Raw genomic sequence first — 18,373 nt, 5'->3', positions numbered from 1 at the left:
AATTGTGAAAGACTGAAAAATATTAAAATACAGTCAGTTCTCACGTGATCTGGAATAGCTGGTGGGATGAAAGATATTACCGTGTATATTAGCCTAACTTCCACTAATTTATTCATAGTCATCAACCAACCAAACCAGTTCATTTTATACGTTTCATATGCAGTCACAAATCACCATAAAGGGGTGTGCAATAAGTTTTATGGCACACATGGTGCCTGGATCTTAAACATGTTCTATTGGGACTATATGTCAACAAATTCCTCGTATTTAATTTTTTCCATGGCAGAAAATAAGATCATCTAAGTTATGAGGTATGCAGGAGCTATTTTTAAAGCCGTTATTTATATCGAAATTGGTAATGTGCTTGGGGAACAAGTCTTTGGCAGACTCTGCTCACAAGAGGCCCAGAGCTAGAATAGCAGGGTTATAACAAGTCAGCATGCAATTTAATGTGCTTTATACTATTAGGTCCTTATATTCACAAGCATCAAATGGATGGCAAGCCCACAGCCCCTTTTTCACCATCCTTATTGGTTGTCTTTCTTTTTTTAGTGTGTTTTGCAGCTAGATATGCTGTTAAGTGGCACCCTGAGATGGCAAGATAAATAGAGAGCAGGCACTATCTACATTAGACAAAGTGTGTAGCACGCAAATGTACATCTACACTGTGAACACACAATACTGTAGGCATATTCATAACAAAACATTCTCCATTTCCAAAATGCACGGCCCTAGTGAAGGACAATTAGCTTATTTTATCCTATAAAAAATTGCTGTACCATGACCCTAGAACCACATTCAGATTGAGCTGCGTCAATGGGGCCATGGGCGGCGAGTTATACGGGCTTGTGGTGCCCATGCTCCAGCAATATCCAGAGCCGGAGGCTCTGCTCCAGCAATATTTGGAGCTGGGTCTCTCCAGCCCTGCTTGGAGCGGGCCCCGGCTCCCCTCCCACGCGTCCTCCCACACCGGCCCTAGAGCGTCTCTCCCCCATACCGGCCCTGCTGTACACAACTTTCACTCAGCTCCCCCTTGCCGGCTACTGCTGCCATGCGTGGCATGCTCAAACGGCATGCTCAAGCAGTTGGGTGGGGAGATGCTGGGCATGACATGATGTGACGGCCTGCGAATTTAAAACTGCTCGCAGCTGAGTTGCGGGTTCGGAGTTCGGGGACTTCTAGGGCGGAGCCCAGACTCCGGCCCCACAAAGTAGAAGGCAGAAGGTAGGGGAGGGAGAGGGGAAGTGAGAAAACTAGGGGAAGGGCTGGGAGAGGAAGAGGCATGTACGGAGGGGGAGAGGAGAGGGGGAAGAAAGGGAAAGGCATCAAAGGGACATGGTAGAGGAGAGACAAATGCCAAGGGGCCAAGTGCAGACAATGAGGAAAAGGGCAGGAGGGGAGGTGTCAGTGGGAGAGGGGCAGGGTGATGCAGGGAGGGGAGAGGGTAAGGGCATTGGAGGCTGGAGGGGGCAGTGCTGGGAGAAGGCTTGAAAGAAGGGGTGGACATGAGGAAGGCAGGGATGGAGCAAATCATGTGTGAGGGCACAGAGGAGCTTGAGGGGAATGGGGGCGGAGGGTGGTGAGGGGGTGGGCATCAGGGCAAAGGAGGCAAGGGCAGCGAGGGAAGGGGGAGGTACTAGGAGGGTGCAGGTGTAAGGGAAGGTGCAGGTGCCAGGGGATTCTGGGTAGACACCTGCAGGGGAGGGACTAGCACCAGAGGAGAAAGGCAGGGCAGGTTTGTAGAGGGAGGTGTTAGAAGAGGGAATGAGGAGGGGTAGGTCACGTGATCAGAGTGGGGCTACTGGAGGAGTGGACACAAGGGGGAGAGAAGGGCTGGTGGAGGGGGGCAAGTTGTAGGAGGGCTGAGGGCAGTGAGAAGGGCAGGAGTCAGGAGGGTGAGGAGTTGGGGGGCAGCAGGAAAGCTCCAATGGCCATTGCGCAAGAAATCCCTGCCGAGCATCCACACTGCCCTCTTGTGCAAGAGAGCTTACACATGTTAGAAAAGAGCACAGCTCTTGCACAAGACGCCCTGCCCTCGCTTACCTTGCCACACTGTAAATTTCCTTGCTCAAGAGCAGGCGGGCAGTGTGGATGCTCTGTGGGTTCTTGTGCAAGAATGGCTGTACTTGTGCAAGAAGCCATGAGTGAAGACATAGCCTTAGAGGGAACACTTCCCCCAGCCTCTCTGCCCCTGAGTTAATGTCACACACATTGGGTTAATGCAACTGCAGGATAGCTGCATGAGGGGGGTTTGGTGGGGGCCAAACTAATCCCTGTTGGTAGGAGGATGGTGGGAAAAGCCCTTCTAGAGGGGTGACAGGACACCTTTTACTTCTGGTCATGTGTCCAACTTGCCCTGAGCGTGTTACCTCCAGGGGCGTGGCTAATGGGGGAGCATGGCTAACGGGGACCATGGGGTGTGGCTAATGGGGCACCACCAAAAATTATACAAAACTGCCGCCCATGAATGGGGCTAGGAGGCTTAAAAAGAAAAGTGTCCAATACACCAATGCTATGGCAACAGCACAATCTGAACAATCTACATACACGAGCTAGCAACAGACCACTGGTCTTTTAATTAAGTATCCTGCCAGGCCACTGATAGCTGATGAGCAAAGGAAAGGGACAAATAATAAGCAAAGGTTATTTTAGCATTGAAACAAGCCACAATCAAAGGGTCATAAAGACTGTAGAGCGTGTGTGTGTGTGTGTGTGTGTGTGTGTGTGTGTGTGCCCGCACAAGTAATCAATCCGTTGTCAACATAAAATTAAACAAGGCCCCAAAATTCTCCCACGTAACACTGTTGATGAAGTGACACACCCCCTCGCACAGTGTGTTAATGTACACCCCTCCCCCCAGATGTAGCAACAAGTCTTTGGAGCTCACACTTCCCCTAGTCACGCCCCATCATGGTAGTAATTTCCCACCCACTCACTGCTATGTTGGTGTGCTGAAGCCAGCGCAGTGCTGTGCTTTAGGCTGGACAGGCAGTGCATATTGCTGGATTGCTCCCTCAAATCCTGTCCACCTTGACCCCCCCAACTGCTGTGAAGGCATGGCCGTTCTGCTGCTGAGGTCTGCATCTGTTGGAGAAAGAGCTAGATTTGTGACCTCCCTCCCCCACCAGTGAAGAACAGTCAAACGGATGACACTAAAAATGACAAGAGGCTTCTCTACAATGTCACAGTCTGTCCCACTTAATGAGGCAACACAGAGCCATATGCCAAAAGCGCCAGTTCTTGTCTCTCTGCCATGGTCAGTTTTTAACTTGTCATGATTAATATTAAACATTGGGACCTGCCCTGACTCACCATTAGCTCACCAGTCCTTCGTGTTTTGGTTGCATTGGTTCGCACACCTCTCCCTTGGTGGCTCTTTCTTGCACTTACATAAGCCTGCCTCAGCCTTGGCCCTAATCCAAACCGATCTTCAACTTCACTGAAGCATAGATTTTGCATGCCTTTCCCAAAGTTGCTTCTGGTCAGAAAGCTGAGTAAGAGCATGGGGGAGGGGAGTGGATCTGAGAAGTGGGGGAGGGCCAGGCATCAAAATTGCAAAAAATGTCTGAGCAAAAAGATATGATTCGTTACACTTTGGAAACAGACCACCTTTCCCAGCCTGAACATTCTTCTTGCCACTTTGCCAGGGGCTATGCTCATTGTGGATAGTAGCTAGGTCACTGCAAGGAATTCCTCTTTATAGGGGGAGGGGAGGTTCAGCTCATGATGTTGCAGCTCCTTTGGCAATTTCTGGGTCACTTGGAATGTCCCCAGTGAAGGTCCCTGAGAATGTTCTTTGCCCTACTCTTGCAGCACAATGCAAGATGACAAGAAATACCCAGATGGGTGGTGCCTCAAGAGATTGCAGTGTGAAGTGACTAAACTCCAGCACAACAGCAATGAGCATCCGTCAATGCTCATGTTCACATAGGCAGTCCTGGAGACTGGGGGTAGGGGGGAGGGGGAAGGTATGATGCCACATACTAGCATTCACTGCTTTACAGTCGTTGGGAAGCCTTGCATGGGAGGTGGTGTGTTTGGTTTTTAATCTCATCGTATGATAAGGTTAATCAGCCCTGACTGGACCACATGGAGACCAAGGAAGTAGAATTCTTTGACCTGAATGGCTGGTGTGCAAAATTAGATATGAGCAGGCTGTTATTTACATATACGGTCATTATATGACACCCCTTGATGCTTCCAACAGCCATATGGTATGTCATTTTGTACAGGGGTGGGGGAGGCTAAGGTGACACTAAAAAGAGAAATATTACACATAGAATAGATCTTATAACAGCTACCCAAACTACTGTCATGCTAACTGGACTAGCCACTTACGCCTCATACCTGCCAGGTGCTGAGCGCCAGTTGCAGCTCATAGAATCACAGAATTATAGAACCAAAAAGGCCCTCACAAGGACACGTAGTCCAGTCCATGGCACTCATGACAGAACTAAGTATTATCTAGGCCATGCCTGACCCTTACCACATAAGACTGCACATCACTAGCTGGCGATGAGTACTGCAGGTGGTTTGCCTCAGTTTCTCCTACTGTTTTCACCCGCTCCAATGATCTCTGATGTTCAGCCCTCCACCCGGATAACCATAAAAATTCATTCCCTAGTGGAGACCAGAATTTCAGTCCAAAACACACACTATAAAGGAGACCTTGTCCCAGCAGGGCTTATTTGTCCATGTGCTCGCTGGATTTCTCTCTCCATTCCCCTTCGGTCTTGTCAGGTGACATATTCTCTGCTGTTGCCTGGCTTATGACCATCAGCAGGTCCATTCAAGTAGCAGGCCTGCTGACAGCAATTCCTGGCCCCTGGGCAAAACAGTCCACAGGCTGTCATGCATACACATGCAGGCATAGCCCATCTGACATTTGGGCGGTACTGCAACTGTGCTGGCTGATGCCCATTGATTTGCCAGCTGCACAGCTGGATGTGCTCATCTGACACACCCAGAGCATTCACGTGCCCACTCAGTAGGGTTTCCAGCCGTCTAATCACACAAACCCAAAGACCTTTGCCCTACCCCTTGCCGCATCCCCCCGGGGCCATGACCCTGTCCCAGTCCTTAATACGTAGCAGGTTTAAGACAAACAAAAGGAAGTTTTTCTTCATGCAGTGCACGGTCAACCTGTTGAGCTCCTTGCCAGAAGATGTTGTGAAGACCAGGACTTAGCCATTAATGGACCTAACCTCCGTGAATGTATCTAGTTTATCTATTAGCCAGATTGAATAGGAATGGTGTCCCTAGCCTCTGTTTGTCAGGGGCTGGAAATAGGTAACAGGGGAGGGATCACTTGATGATTACCTGTTCTGTTCACTCCCTCTGGGGCATTTGGATTTGGCCACTGTTAGCAGACAGGCTACTGAGCTAGATGGACCTTTGGTCTGACCCAGTACGGCCGTTCTTATGTTCTCCTCCAAGCCCCCATCTCCTCTTATTCCATCCCTCCTCCCTGCATCACTTGCTCTGCCCCTCACTTTCACCAGGATGGGGCAGAGGTGGGGTATAGGGTATAGCTCTGGGAAGAGGTGTGGGGTGCTGGGCTGGGACAAGAGGTTGGGTGTAGGAGGTGGTGAGAGCTGTGGACTCTACGAGGGAATTTAGGTGCAAGCTTTAGGCTAAGCCATGGTATTGGGGTAAAGGAGAGAGTGAGGGGATGGTGCTTACCTCAGGCAGCTCCCAAAAGCAACCAGCACACCCCTCTGACAGTGGCTCCTAGACAGGTGGCCTGACGGCCTCCATGCACTGCTGCTCACAGGCACAATGGGAGCTGCAGACTAGGTGCTCAGGGCAGGGTCAGTACACAGAGATCTTCCAACCAGGGGCACAGAGACAGTGCCAGCTGCTTCTGGCAGCAGCATGGAATGAGGGCAGGAAACTTCCTTTAGCCCCACTGCACTGCCACCAAGTGTCCTGGGCAATTGCCCCACCCCGCTCCCATTAGCAGGCCTGTCAGGTCCTATCCTTCCCTTCCAGGGAGGCTTGATCAGGCAACAGACCTACAGTCTCTGGATTCCCTCCCAGTTTCTCTCTCCACATTGCTGTTCCTTCTGACCACCACAGGGGAATCAGGCAGGGCCGAGTAGGCTCACAGTAGTACCTTAACCCTGCCCAGGTCTGTACTGGGTTCACAAAGCCTATCACACTGAAGTACAAATGATAAACAATAATAAATGGCATAGTTGCCCGAGCACCATCTAAAAATCCATCTCCCTTCTGCTTTTAGCAAAGATGAGGAAGCTGCACTCCCACAGCTACCCCTTACTTTACACCTTGCAGACAGGCACTTCAGTGAAGAGTTGGACAGCCAATGGGAATGGCCCTTCATTCAGCTTCATGCAGCTCAGGAGTAAACAATAGGAGTGTCTTGGCGCACAGGAAGAGGGGGAGAATTCCGCTCAAATTTCTGAGGAACCCCAAGGAGAGCTCCTGCTACCGCACTGCCTTGTGAACATGCCTGGCCTGTCTCTTTAGCAAGCGCCAGAGCAGGGGAAGGCTCTTCTCCCTGACTTGTGGGAAACTGCAAGGGCACACAGATGAGCCACCCCTGACACTCCACTCAAAACAGGGCCTGTAACTGGGACAGGCTGGTGTGCTGCCATGCAAACCAGGGAAGATCTGTGCACACTCCAGGGTCCCATCACCTTAGGCCCCAGTGTCAGAGAGGGTCCAAGTCTGGCCTGTAAATGAGCACCTGTTCCACCACAGCACGTTCCAGAGCTGACCGGGAATGCATACCATTAAAAATACCAAAGCAGCCTTTGCTATCCAATAGTATCTGACTTTTCTGCAAGATTTCCTGGGTTCAGGATAGCAGATAATCTAAAAAAAACCAGCAAAGTCAAACACTAACATGTAGTATGGTCTGCTTTTAAAATGGCATCTACTAATGTTCAGCAATAAATCCACATTGACTGCCCTGTTCCCAGTCAGAGCTAGCTACAAGCAAATCCATGCTGTACAGCACTGATACACTGTCTCAGCTCTCAGTGGGCTGGTCTATATAAGCTTGATTCACATTAGAGGGTATTTCCTCACATGATCGGTGCCACTGACATCAGAAAGGGTTGCACCCTAGTCCACTGGGTTTATTCTTCCTCAAAAAACTGTCTGCCTCACCACCTCTGCTGTATAACACTACCAGCATGCTCACAGATGAATGTAACGCATCAGCTGTCAGACCAGATGCCAGAGCAGATGCCCAGGTCTTAGCCAGCCAATTCTGCAGTTATTGAACCATTGCAATCCATTCACTAGAGGGAAATGTTATACAATGATTGCAAATTGGAGATCAACAAATCCATGTCTTGAGCTTACATAACTATGGAAGATGGCACCATTTCCCTGATTTTCATTTTTATGCAGCTATCCAGGCAGTCCTCAGCAGCTGAATGTGTCGAGGTAGCCTACTGTAGTAACATATTTTCTTTAAACTCAATCTTGCTTTGTGCCAGAGCATTGCTCAGTGAGAGTGGCAGAGAGAAAGGGAGTTCCCCGATCTTACAACCCAATTCCTAGGTCTGTTGTCAGCTGATTTGGCTTACAGTGTAACCTAGAGCAACCTCAGGACCCACAGAGCATTATGCCAGACAAGTATTACTCTACTTCAAAGTGCTCTGTCCATGTGTGTTCAAACACACTGCTTATGCCACTAGAGCCAGAAGAGACTATATAGATCCAGCTTTGTCTGCTTGATACTCACCCATATGGGGAGCTGCCCTTTGAGAGCAGGACTATGACCACATTTTTAACAGAAAATGCAAAGTCACAGTAAAGGCTATAGATTATATTTCCAGACCACAGGCAATACTTTGACTCTGGAACAATCAGAATTCGGAAAGCATTAGATAGACAAAGACATGTCCCATTCAAAAGGAGTTTTCCCAGGACATTATATTTGTCCCTGTTGGGCTTTTCTGTAGCATCCATCAATCTTCATTGCACTGGCTCTGGTGGAATTGCTTGGTTGAAGAGGAGGGCCTTGCAGTCTAAGAGGAGCCGGACTCTGGACCAGTCTGATCTCTTCTGGAAGCTTATTCCACATCTGAACCCCTTGACTGAGAGTGCTCTGTCCTCAACTCAAAAGCATGTCATTCGGAGCTTTGGACATGTTTTGAGAGGAACTCTGACAGGGTAGGCAAGTTGTGGCTGGAGAGGTGGTAACTGATGTAGCTAGGTCCTGACCCGCTGACAGCTAAGCAGATCAGGACCAAGCTTGACTTCACTATAAAGGAGCCTTAAAATGGATGTCAGGGAACTCTTGCTTTCAGGTCCATTTGCAGTACCTGGGTGGTGTAATAGAGTTGTTGTGTGTAAATGTGAATAAGGCCAATTATGTCCAGAACCTGACCAGGAGTGTAGGGGTAGAGCTCCCTAGTAAGCTGTAAATGAGAGGGGAGAAACCCAGCTGATTCTTCAAACTTTTTTCTTTCCACCCACTGTCCCCTTCATTGTGCCCTGTTCTGATCAGCCCTAGACAGATTAACAACAATTGTATCCTTTGGTATATATGGTTGTGACTATTTTCTTCCACTATTTGATCTGAGGAAGTGGGTCTGGCCCACGAAAGCTCATCATCTAATAAACCATCTTGTTAGTCTTTAAAGTGCTACATTGTCCTGCATTTTGCTTTAACAACAATGAGAATGCCTGATTGAGTGGCTAGATAACTTCCGGGGTATGCCATGGAGAAGGAGCCACAATCCAAATTACTACAGTGTAGCCACAGCTAAAATATGCACCTTCCCCTCCTGTGGGGAGAGGGAAAAGGAGAAGCATCAGTGTCCTGAGGTGCAAAGTGAATTATACAATTTCGGTTTGAGAGTGAGAATAAGGGGAGGCAGATAGTGCTTCCTGCATGGTTCACTGTTTTATTACAGACACAGTGCTGACCATCTTACATGACACCTTTAGCCATGCTAGACATAGTCAGATACAGAAAGAACCATGAAGGTATTTAATCAAGTTACCATAGACAGTACTGTAGGACCATACAGGCATGCAAAAACCCTGAGAGTCTTACTCAGGCTGTTTTATTCTCTGTATCATGTAGCCAAGATAGGTTATTTGTAAAGACATACCAAGCAATAAATGTATGGATTAGATGCAAATACAATAAACGTGGAATTTGTCTAGTGGATTATTGATCAATTTCATACACTGTCAAATGACTATTGCAATTAAAAGAAAACAGATTTGGTTTACAGTGGTCTCTGGACCATACATCTGTTAACTCTCTGCATTGCAGGTCTTGAAGTCAGCTAAGAAAATACAAGGGCTATAAAAATGCACACTACTTCAATATTCATAAGCCAAAACATTGTAGCAGATTTTGTAACTAACCGGTAAATATTCAAGGAAGGAACCCAATTTTACATAGACCAGGAAGAAGAATGAGGGCTTCCTGCAGGTCTCCAGAATGAGTTGAACTAAAAGACCCTGGGCCTGGGGGTTGTAATGAGAAGGAAGGCACAGTTTACATTTACCTGATCAAACAAACAGTGATGAATGGATGTGGCTCCAATTGCGGTGGAAAATGTCTGAGGCAACCTGGGACACATAAAAGGCAAAGTGATGTGTCAAATCATAGTCAAGTGTGAGCAATAAAGTCTGACAGATCATTACTCAAGAAGGGAAGACAAGAGGAATGTGGAATCCCGATTTTGTCCCAAAGAGGAGGAATAGGAGGAGGAGGAGGAGGAGGAAGAAGAACATGTGAACCAATGACATTGCATATGGATAAGGCAGAATGTCATAATCACTGTCTTTTACTGCAGTGTAGAATCAGACTCATACAAGCCACTGAGTGCTGGGAGTGGATGAATGAGGGTAATAAAATTCATTATTGTATGTAAAGGCTAAATTCATTATGTCTATAAAGTGCTTTAAGACTCTCAGATGTAAGACCTCATAGAAGCAAAACTTATTATTGTAAGCACTGACATGTTGCAGTGATTAACAGCCTATAGAATACCATAGATTAGATTTAATCCACTGTCACACATCTATAGGCAATGCTCACACCATTGCAGTGATGGGATCAGATTAAAGTCAGGAAAATGCCAGACATTAAAAAAAAGAAGAGAATGTTCAGCAGTCACTAAGGCTATGTCTACACTTCAAGGTGCAAAAACCGGCGGAGAATCCACACCTCAAGTGTATTTTTTGCACAAAAAAATCGACAGAACAGAGGGCTTTTGCCGGTAGAGTTATTACTCTCCCCACAAGTAATAAGTTCTTTTTTTCACTACAGCTCTTGCGCAAAAAGGCAGGTGTGGATGGATGCTCCTGAAGGGTTTTTGCGCAAGAAACCCCTATCGGAAAAAGCACAGGTGCTCTGATGGCCATTCTGTGAATAGCCATTAGAGCTTTCTTGCGCAAGAGTGTCTATGCAGTGTGGATGCTCTCTTGTGCAAAAGCTCATTGCTTTTGTGATGCGCTTTGAGGTCTGGACACGCTTTTACGCAAGAACCCTGCAGTGTAGACTAAGCCTAAAGGAATCATGTCTTGCCACCAGCTTGCCTCACAACAAATCTCTTACTACTATTTGTTCATTTAAATTAAATATTTCATGTAATTAACACTGGTCACCAACATGGCTGGTGTTCCTTGAAGAACAATGAAAAATCCATTACTCTTCTCTTTCTTCTTGAAATGATTGAGATGTAAGAAAAGTTAGAAGGCAAATCTGTGTTGGATAGTTTTATTTTTCTTTTGTCTGTCGTGTTGGCTGAAGGAGCAGACAGTCATTAATCACCTCTCAAAACAGCAGATTGAAATTGCCTTGGGGTTAGCAAGGATTAGAAAGGATCATGAAAGCATGCCAATTAATTGAACGGGGTAAAAGAGTGTCAGAATCCTCATTCAACACTAAGTAGCAGGTGACAGCTAACAGATCTTGGCTAATATTAAGAAAAATTGAGGGAGAAATTGCAGTTGGCTAGAAGAAGAAAAGTAGCAAATGAGTTACAAGATAAAATGGAAGAATTGATGAGAAGAGGAGGGTTTATATTAATAATCCCATCTTCTTTATTGTGTTACAACATTTAGTCAGAAACCTCCGACTATGTATTCTTTCCTCAACACATTATTTATATCAGTACTATGCAAACAGAGGTGTTATAAACAAACACCTGTCGTCCTCAAGGTTTCTTGAGAAGAATGCTGGTGACCACTACCAGATCTGTCACTCAGAACTCCATGCAAGTATGTGGACAGGCTTCTCTACCCCAGCTAAACTTTGACCCTGGCAAGTCTGAGGCTGTAAATAAACAGCCTCAAAAAGTATAAAGGCTTTTCCAAAGATTCATTGGCTGTCACTAAGCTCTGTTGCTTTTATGCATCCCCTCTCACCAAACTAAAATATACCAAAAAACAACAAATGGTCTGGTAGCTCTTTAAAGACTAACAAAACATGTAGATGGTAGCATGAGCTTTCGTGGGCACAGCCTCTCTTCATATTTCCACCTCCCCATATGGAATCCCAGTCTTCCCATCATGCCATTCATTCTGGTTGGACCTTTTCTATGTTGATTCTATCCTTTTGGGCTGTGTCTACACTGGCACCCTTTTCCGTAAAAGGGATGTTAATGAGACACTTCGGAATTGCAAATGCCGCGGGGGATTTAAATATCCCCCGCGGCATTTGCATGAACATGGCTGCCGCTTTTTTCCGGCTCAGGGTTTTGTTGGAGAAAAGCACCAGTCTAGACGGGATCTTGCGGAAAATAAGCTCTTTTCCGGAAGATCCCGGATTCCTACTTTCAAGTAATGATCTTTCAAGTAGGAATAAGGGATCTTCCGGAAAAGGGCTTATTTTCCGCAAGATCCCGTCTAGACTGGTGCTTTTCTCTGGCAAAACCCCGAGCCGGAAAAAAGCGGCAGCCATGTTCATGCAAATGCCGCGGGGGATATTTAAATCCCCCGCGGCATTTGCAATTCCAAAGTGTCTCATTAGCATCCCTTTTACGGAAAAGGGTGCCAGTGCAGACACAGCCTTGGAGTATAAACAACCAAAATGCAATGCAGAATTTGAGCAGTGGGTGTATCATTAATGCATGATAGAGAATAATGACGGGCAATGTTATCTCTTAAATGTGTTTTGAAAGTACTGTGCATGTGCCGTTGTGATGTTATCTGATTGAAATAGTCATTTGATTAAAATGTGGCACATGGCCAGAAAGTGTTAATCGGCTCATAGACTCACAAGGTCCACCTTTAAAGATCTGCTAGGAAAATGTGTAAATGATAGTTGGGCTATTACACTGTACTTTGTGGCATTGTTAGAGTGTTAGAATGGGAGGTGTGTTCTCAGGATTTGTGATATGAACAAACAATCCTTGTCTCTTATTATAGCTTTGATTCAAGATCAAAAGGGAATATTAATATGTATGATGAAATTTGGCTGAAGCAGAATTATTGTCTATATTTCTCTTTGAAGGTTGTGGTAAACTGTATATGAACTGTTTAATGAATAAATTACCTTGTGGTAATTGCCACAATGTTTGGGAGGCAGGCAGAAGGTTATGTCAAAAGACTGTTGTGTTATCCCAGACTAAGGGTACATCTAGACTACCGCATTTTGTCGACGGAAGTTTTGTCGACAGTATCTGTCGACAAAACTTCTGTCGACAAAGAGCGTCCAGACACATTGAGTTCTGTCGACAAAGCAAGCTACTTTGTCGACAGAACCCTGTAGTCTAGACGCAACCCTACAGGCAATAACACCTTCTGTCGACAGAACTCTGTCGACAGAAGGTGTTATGCCTCGTAAAATTAGGTATACCAGCGTCGACAAAACTGCTGAGTTCTGTCGACGTTATGTCGACAGAACTCAGCGGTAGTGTAGACGCTGGTATAGTTTTGTCAACAAAAGTCCACTTTTGTTGACAAAACTCAGTAGTCTAGACACACCCTAAGAGGCTGCTGCAAAGGTATAAAGTGCCTTTGGCCTGGATTCTTTTTCATCTCAAGTCTACTTGGATGCTCCTGGGGAAAACTACAAGCCATAAAGGATGAGATCCCAGACATCCTGGTACCCCTACAAGGGACAATAAACTGATCTAAAAAGATCTATCTGCAACTAAAAAACTCAACAATTCTATGTATCTGAGCCTCAAGAATTGAACTCATGTCTGTATGCACTCTGATCTTTTAACCAATATGCTATCTTTTCTTTTTCAATAAATTTTAGTTTAGTTAATAAGAAATTAACAATATTGTTGCCAGCAAATTAAGGAAGTATGGATTGGATAAATGGACTGTAAGGTGGATAGAAAGCTGGCCCAATGGATTGTGATCAACAGCTCGATGTCAGGTGGCAGTCAGTTTCAAGTGGAGTGCCCCAAGGGTGGGTTCTAGGGCCAGTTTTGTTCAACTTCTTTATTAATGACCCGAATGGGGGATGGATTGCGCCCTCAGCAAGTTTGCAGATGACACTAAGCTAGGGGGAGAGGTAGATATGCTGGAGGGCAGGGATAGGGTCCAGAGTGACCTAGACAGATTAGAGGATTGGGGCCAAAAGAAATCTGATGAGGTTCAACAAGGACAAGCGCAGAGTCCTGCACTTGGGACAGAAGAATCCCAAGCATTGTTACAGGCTGGGGACCAACTGTGTAAGTAGCAGTTTGGCAGAAAAGGACCTGGGGATTACAGTGGATGAGAAGCTGGATATGAGTCAACAGTGTGCCCTTGAAGCCAAGAAGATGAATGGAATATTAGGTTGCATTAGGAGGAGCATTGCCAGCAGATCTAGAGAAGTGATTATTCCACTTTATTCGGCACTGGTGAGGCCATATCTGGAGTATTGCCTCCAGTTCTGGGCTCCCCACTACAGAAAGGATGTGGATGCATTAGAGAGGGTCCAGCAAAGGGCAACCAAAAAGGTTAGGGGGCTGGAGCACATGACCTATGAGGAGAGGCGGAGGGATTTGGGCTTAATTAGATCTGCAGAAGAGAAGAGTGAGGGGGGATTTGATAGCAGTCTTCAACTTAAGGGAGATTTCAAAGAGGATGGAGAGACACTGTTCTAAGTGGTGACAGATGGCAGAACAAGGAGCAATGGTTTCAAGTTACAGTGGGGGAGGTCTAGGTTGGATATTAGGAAAAACTATTTCACTAGGGCTGTGTCTACACTGGCATGAATTTCCAGAAATGCTTAAAACGGAATACTATTCTGTTTTCAGTTATTCCGGAAAAGGAGCATCTACATTGGCCCCGGAGCTATCGTCATAACGATGCGCTTTTCCGGAAAAGCGCGTCTACATTGGCAGCGCACTTTTCCGGAAAAGTAGAAGCCCGGAGCCATTTTGAAGAGGGCAAAGGCCACCAGACCTTTCTGTGGGCAGGGCCAGAGCGCCGTTCAGACACGTGGTTAAAGGGGTCTCGCCGGACAGCCGTTGGGTCTCCTCCTCCCATGCCTTGGGGCCTCTGCCAGGGACTGACACCTTCGCAGGGTCGGTGGTTGCCCTCTGAGTTTTGGGGACACCACCCTTTGGCCCCCAACTGCTTTTCCGTGAGTTTTGCTTTTTCTGCCCTGCTCTGTCTGCTATGGAGCCGTGGGTGGCCATGTGCCTGCTCGGGCCCCTGTTGGGGCTGTACAGGTGCCTGTGGCTCGTGCTGCAGGCCAGTGCCATGGTGTTAATGGACCAGGAGGCAGAGATCGCCTTGGACTCCCTCACCAGGGAGGCCGTGGCAACCGTGTGGCATCAGCACCCGACGGTAGACAGGCCCGTCTGGAGTTTGGAGAGCAGCACTGACTGGTGGGACCGGGTGGTTCTCGGACTATGGGACGACCACCAGTGGATCCGGAATTTCTGGATGAGACAGCGGATCTTCCTGCAGCTGTGCACCTGGCTCACCCCCGCGCTGCAGAAAGCCACCACCCGGCTGCGGGCACCCATCCCCGTGAAGAAGAGGGTCGCCATCGCGCTCTGGAAGCTGGCCACACCGGACAGCTACCGCTCGGTGGCCCAGCAGTTCGGGATGGGAAGATCAACTGTCGGAGTGATCGTCATGGAGGTAAGTCCCAGGGGGAGTGGGATGGGGGAGGGTGCTGCACTCCAGGCCCAGGGACAGCCAAGACTCCCGGCTGGATCGCCCAGGGGTTTGGGCCGTCCCTCCCTTGCACAGCTTTGGGCTAATCACTGGTGTTTGACAGGGAGTGAGATGCATCCCCACGTAGTGCCTGGGAGCACATCTGGCAGAGGAGGTCTGGGTTCTCAGATCCCCTCGCGTGGGATATCTCCTGGACGGAACCAGAAGAGTGACTGGGTGGGGGGATGTCCCATCCTTTCATCAAAACTCAGGGGCCCTTCTCCCTCCCACAAGCCCGGTAGCTCAGGGACATGTGTGGCCACAGTGGGGACTTCCCTCGGGGAGGCAGCCAAGGCACCAGGAGCAGGCGAGGGGCTTGGTGGGGGGTCCACGGTCACAGGACCGTGACGCTGCAGTGTACCCAATAGCAGCTGGCTGTGCCTCACAGCGAGGCATGGAACAGTGTGCTGTTCTCCGTACTGCACCCTTGGCGGAGCTGCGGGCTCTAGGCTGAGTCTCTGGGACCCTGGCCGGTTCCAGCCGGCATCCACCCTTTCCCCTGGTCCCGCCAAATGTGTGTGAGCAGCACGGTCCCAGGTGTGCCCTGCAGCTGCCTGCTGCGGCCACGTGCCGCTTGGTCACCAGGCTGCACGTGGTTGCATGTGCTGCTTGCTGCCTCATGCTACGCAGCGTGCAGCTCACGTGGCCTGAGTGACATGCTCTCCCCCTCCTCCCTCCGGGTACCTGGCTCCCCCCCACCGCCCTCCACCCACCGCCCTTTGGGAGTGCAAACTGCACAAACTCACCAGTGGGTTCCTCCCCGGCCTCGGCCTCGGAGGAGCTGCTGGAGGGAGCCTGCTGGCCGGTGGCTATGCTGGCCTCCTCACCGCCGGACGCACTGGTACTGTCCTCTCCCTCTCCTGGCTCGGTGGGACGGATGATGGGGGGGCGCTGGCAGGTGTCCACGGGGACAGCTGGGGCTTGCGGGGCTGGCTGGCCCAGAAAGGAATGCAGCCGGTCATAATAGGGGCAGGCATCGGGTCCTGCCCCCTACCCTCAGTGGCCTGCACGTACCCCAGCCGCAGTTCTTTGATCTTCGAGCGCACCTGCTCGCAGTTGCGGCCGGGGTGTCCCTGCTGCGCCAGGTTCTGTGCCAGCCGCCTGTAAACGTCCACATTGCGGCGGCGGGACTGCAGGTCGTGGAGACCCTCCTCCTCCTGCCACAGGTCCAGGAGGGTCTCCAGCTCCCTGGGGGTCCAGGATGGGGCCCGGCGTTTCCGGCCCCTGGGGGCTTCCTCCCCTGCGGGTGCAGGTGGCTCTCCACCCGGAGCTGCCATGCTGGGCTGAGAGGTGGCTGTTGGGCAGCACAGTGCCACGTGGCAGAGCTGAAGCAGCACGCTCTCCGGCAGTCTCCTGCCACAGGCGCCCAGCAGCCTCCGAGCTCTTTAAGAGCTCGGGTTACCAGGAAGTCCGGGGCTCCTACGGGGTCTCCTGGCGTCCAAACCGCTTTTTTCCGTTTCTTCTGCTTTTCCGGAAAAGCTGTCTACACTGGCCCTTTTCCGGAAAAGCTTTTCCGGAATAAGGACTTATGCCCGAGCGGGAGCAGCGTAGCTTTTCCAGAATAGCGGCTGATTTTGTACTGTAGAGCGTCGTTGATTTTCCGGAAATTCAAGAGGCCAGTGTAGACAGCTCACAGCTTATTCCGGAAAAGCGGCTGATTTTCTGGAATAAGTGGCCCAGTGTAGACACAGCCTAGGAGATGGTAAAGAACTGGAATGGGTTACCTAGGGAATCTCCATCCCTAGAGGTTTTTAAATCTCAGCTTGACAAAGCTCTGGCTGGGATGATTTAGTTGGGATTGGTGCTGCTTTGGGCAGGGGGCTGGACTCGATGATCTCTTGAGGACTCTTCCAGTCCTATGATTCTATGATTCTAATTGGCTATACACGTGTATTTTGGGTATGATCTACATTAGATATTGACCTGGGGTTTCTTTGGGGCCTTTGGAATCAGAAGAACCTTTTCCTTTATATCAGTGTTTCTCAAAGTGGCCCACAACCCCACTCTAAGAAAACTGCTAATGGGCTGCTCCTGATTTGGTTACTTTCCAGCTCCACAACCATGGAGCCCCGTAGCTCCCATTGTCTGCAGTTTGCTGTTTGCAGCCAAGGAGAACTGCGGGAAGCTTTTTATGATGAAATATGATGACAATTTCTGAAAATCTTATTTGACGTGGGTATCTGGACGGAGGCCTGAGGCTTGGTACTTGAAAGAAACTGCGTTGTTAGGACTTCTGCGTAACCAGTGAGGTAGCACAGGAACTGTTTTGTGCTGGCTTGGTAAATGTGACTATTGCAATGTCCACCAGCTTTGGGAGTTTATCTGCCCCATTCTGATTGCAGTTCACCCTAATTGAGTGACCTCAGCTATGTGCCACAAGCACTATGGTCACAGCAGTCAATATTGGTCTTGCAGTTAATGGATAAGACTGGGAGTTAGGAGGTATGGAGCACTATTCTTCAGCCACAGAATATAAGGAACTGACTGGGAATACCTCAGAACCTGCCATGGGGAGAATTAGTCTGGAAAATTCTATTCCTAGCTATAGACTTGCTCCTATCTTAGGCAAGCAATTTTCTTTTTGATTCAGATTCTTCATCTGTACAATGAATCTAGCAATTTTAGTGCTGGCTTGGAATTTTTTTTTTAATCCACTTGTAAAATTTCAACAAAAATGGCTTTTCATAGATAGAAATTTTTCTCTATTATGTTCATAATCAAAATATGAACAAAATATTTGAAAGCTGAACATTTTCAACAATTAAAACCTTCCATGAAATTTTCTATTTCCTTGAAAAGCTATTTTCCAACTTTTTAAATGGTCCATGGGAAGTTTTCAATGAGCTCTAAACAGAGCTTTCCCAATTCTTGAAAGAATGCTTGAAGCTATATTTAAATAATAGCACACAAAAATCCACATTGAGAAGCGGTAAAGCCGCACAAATGATGTACATGACACAAACCTACCAAAGTGAAAAAATGGAAAAGTAAGTCACCTAAACACTTCCAGTCCCATCCATCTGCCAATCCTTAGCATTACCACAACTACTATATGATACATACTGTAGCCTTAACTTCCTTCTCATTCAATAAGCCTTTCTCCACACACTCCTTTTAACAAACTACTTCCTCCCAATAATTTCCATTGACTTCCTTGGGCTTCAGATCAGGCCCTAAGCAGACAACATTATTATAAAAGAGGCAGCAGACACTAGTATACATTGCAATAACAGCATCAGTCTCTACCATCTCCTGTCAATCAGAC

Source organism: Pelodiscus sinensis, chromosome 2 (genome assembly GCF_049634645.1).
Source record: "Pelodiscus sinensis isolate JC-2024 chromosome 2, ASM4963464v1, whole genome shotgun sequence".
Lineage (NCBI taxonomy): Eukaryota > Metazoa > Chordata > Testudines > Trionychidae > Pelodiscus > Pelodiscus sinensis.
The sequence above is the reverse complement of the archived record's forward strand: the minus strand, read 5'-3'. Positions refer to the sequence as shown.